The sequence below is a fragment of the Oncorhynchus mykiss genome, chromosome 16 (assembly GCF_057628025.1).
Source record: "Oncorhynchus mykiss isolate SJ-2025 chromosome 16, ASM5762802v1, whole genome shotgun sequence".
NCBI classification, from domain to species: domain Eukaryota; kingdom Metazoa; phylum Chordata; class Actinopteri; order Salmoniformes; family Salmonidae; genus Oncorhynchus; species Oncorhynchus mykiss.
Window position 1 is genome coordinate 60,712,919 of NC_143037.1, and position 4,000 is coordinate 60,716,918.

Sequence of the window (4,000 nt, forward strand, 5' to 3'; positions counted from 1 at the left end):
ACACTCTATGTGCACTAGAGGCGCTTTTGTCCAATGAGAACACATGGGGTCAACCTTCACTAGGTAGAACACTGAGGGATAAATGCATTAATGGTAATTTGTCATCAACAAAAGATTTACGGGGGGGATTTGATTGTTCACATTGGTGTTGTAGAATAATCTTAGAACCTAGATCCCGTGTACCAGAACCTATTAAAGTCCAACCCCGGCGAACCCCATTTAGGACCTGTCATTGTCACAATCCAAGCAATATTTCCATACCACAATTGAATGAATCCTATCTGGGAATGTCAACATGTGTCAATTATAGTGTTTTCCCAATAGGATGTAGCTGGAAGAAGGGAACATGCAGCTCTGGATACCCCATTAGACTGAGGGTGGGACACACCATTATTGATGCTGAAACTGACAATCGTTCTCCTCATCAATTTGGCTCGGCAACATTTACTGATCATTATTGGATTTGTGGTGATAAAGCTTATCTCTACCTACCCACAAATTGGACAGGGTGCTGTATTTTTGGTAAACTAAACATCTCCCTTGTGGTAATGCATAAAACTAATTCCTCTATTCCAAGCAGGTTAAGACTAATTAAGAGGGACATCTCGCAATACAATAATGTCCCTCCCTAGTGACTCTCGACGATCCTCGAAATTGGAAAAGTTCTGCCGTGGTTTAATCCCCTGGTGTGGGGCATCGGTGAATGCACATGAGTTGGATAGGCTAGGATATCATTTGGAATCCCTGGTAAATTTGACCACTGCAGGGTTTTCTATGATAAGACCAGAATTACAAGCCACTCAACTCATGGCAACACAAAATAGGGTGGCACTTGACATGTTGCTAGCACGTGAAGGAGGGGTGTGTCAAATTATAGGAGATCACTGTTGTACATTTATACACCAGGGAGATGACAATTTGACTATTGTAGTGGAACATTTGAAAGAGCTTAGGGGTGTTCTCGAAAGGGAACACCAGCCTGACATCAACTGGAATCCGTTAGGATGGGTTCAGTCAGTGTTTGGTGCTTGGGCTGCGACAATTTTCCACTGGTTCATCTATGGTCTAATATTACTGATTGCTCTGTTGCTAATTATCATTTGTGTGAAGAAATTGTTTAATAAAGTGGTTGATGTTGTTCTTACTATGCCCTTGCTTGCAAATGAAGTAGGTGTAGATGAGGAATCTGAGATTGATGGAGAACAATCAGGTGAACACAGTGAAATATTCTCACTAGACAGTGTAGATAGGGAGGGTTCACTGTATATGAATGATTTCTCTGACCTATTCCTGACTATATCTCTGATAGTGGGGAACCCAATTCTAAGCATGAGGATTTAGAGGGATGACTGTCCTATAGGTTGTAATGATGCCTGTGTTTAGACAGGGTTTCTCTTGTAATTTTGGGAGCATTTATATGTTTTGTTATTTTTTTTTACTCAACAAATGTATTATTCTATATGTTTAAACAGGTGCAAGTCTGTATTATGGTATAAACATTGTAAACTCAGTTTCTGACGGGTGAATAATTACATTGAAGGGATTTGATTCTTTATTATCTTTACATTTTGATTATAGATGTTTTAAATTGTATTATATACTCTGCAACTACTATTAGTAAGGTGCCATGTTACTATTGTGATTCTTCAGAAGGGACTGAGTCCCTTGAGAGGGGAATGTTGTGGAATGATCAGAATTAGTTGGGTAACATAGATAAGATGTTTTATTTCCATGATATGCTTAAGAGTTATTTCTCATAAGAATGTATTTTGTTGTACTATAGTGGTGGCCATTGGCAGTTATCTGTTCTATGTCAGGACTAAGTTGCATGGGCCGCAGAGAGGGGAGAGGTCAAGGGGTCATCATGTGTAAACATATATTTTCTGTGTGCCAGTGACTCCCTAATTTTCTCATCTGGGAAAGGAGGGTGACAGTGTCTGGAATCATTCTATGCTCCCTCTTTGTTGACCTATAGGGTCACTCTCCTCTCCGTGAGTTTGTCCTCTGATTGGTTGTATTTAGAATTGGTTCTATCTAAATGACAATTTGATATATATCATAGGGTGGGGGTAATGTCTTGGTACCATTTTGTACCAAGGACGAGATAAGAGCTTTGTTTAGGAGACCAAACTGAACGATAATTTATAGCCCACTCTGTCTGACTAGGGGATATTCTCTCTGAAGTAAGGTTTTTTCTTTGTGTAAGTTCCTAAGACCTGTGTTTTGTCATGTCGTCTTGAGAGGGGGTGGATCTTTGCTATAAAGGAACCCATTTGCCATTATGTTGGCACTCTCAACTTTTCATTAGATTATACTGAACTGTTGAAAGTCAAAATGCCATTGCAAAAGCTGAATTATTATTAAAGGTGAAGATTAAGCATAACTCTGACTCATGTGTGATTTGCTCTCTCATCATTTGGTAATTAAGGAAATTTCCACGACACACTTCAGAACAAACTTCCTTTAGATTTTGGGGGGACTATGTGTTGTTCCATGTAGTGAGTGTATTTGTTTGGGCTAATAGCAGTAAGGTCAAAAATAATTTGACAGGGCTTAAATGTATGGGTTAAATACCAAACACTGAGCATTTGGAGGTCTATGTGACTGGCAATGACATCGAACAACTATTAAAAACTTGACTAAATGACCTGAACTTAGTTTCAGATCAATTTACAGACAAAATGCAAGCGTATGAAAACTGTACAGAGCATCCAATAAAGTTGAAGGTAACACTTTACTTGGATAGTCCATCTGTATGTCATCGACAGACTATCAGTAACATTTCAACTAACTATCTGCTAATCCTAACCCTAGCTCTAACCCTAACCTTAAACCTTATTCCTAACCTTAAACCTAACCCTAACCTTAACCCTTACTCTAACCTGTATACTAAACCTAACTCTAACCATAACTTTAGCAAGCAGCTGCTTATCAACAGATAGTTTGTTGATAGTATGACAATCTGTAGTGCATCTACAGATGGAAGATCCAGACTTTCCAAATAAAGTGTGACCAAGTTGAATAGTGCCCAGGTTTCATCAGAATAGTTTTTTTTTACAGTGCACACAGTAAACATAATTCTACAGTAACCTAACCGATCCTTCTCCTCACTCCTCAACCTTTACCATTTCTTAATTTAAGGTTTGCATGGCTTTTTATGGCTTTTTATAAGTATCAGAATAGAGTTATGTGCCAATGGGTATTTTCTGTACAGTATGTAAAACAATGATATGCTTTGTGTCCTGGGGATGTTGGCTAGAGTGTAGGCTAGAGATGTTTTAGCTGAGGTTATGTTCAGAAGTGAAAAGGTATGGATTTAACTTCAATGGGATATTTTTGTTTTTATGCAGGTCTACTGTGAACAGTATAGGGACTGAGTAAACCTGTTCATCTTCTTAGTGTCTTGATAGTGTGGGAATTACTGGGTAAATCCAAATGCTACGTATCAAGTATACTTCGTAGTCAATGAGGCAAAGAGTCATTTGTTAAGAGGTACTTAACGACAAACTACTCCCTTCTAAATTACCCGAGATTCACACCCAGATGTCACGCTATCTAAACCCTATGACTTCCCTATAATTTCTCCTTATAAAAGTAACTGGAACAACCTTCAGTTTCAATCCTGTTCTCATCTTCAGCTCCAGACTTGCTACTAGCGCCCCCGGACTTAAAACAACTTGCCTGTGACTAACTTTTCTATTTTCCACCCAACCTCAACTCCAGGAAGAGACTCCTGAGGTTGGAAATCAGACTGAAAACTGGTTGGTCCTCATCTTGGCTCTGTTTTTTGAATGTGATTCCCAGACTGTGACGTGGAGGTCATTAAATGTATTTGTGATCACAAATGAACAGAGGTATATAGAAGAATTCAAGTCTCAAATTGTTATTATATGCTAACAGCACAGTGTCAGAAGGAGACCCACAACTTTTTTTCTAGTAGAGAGCTTGAACACACACACCAACATGTATGGCACTCTAAAAAAAAAGAAAATATATTGTA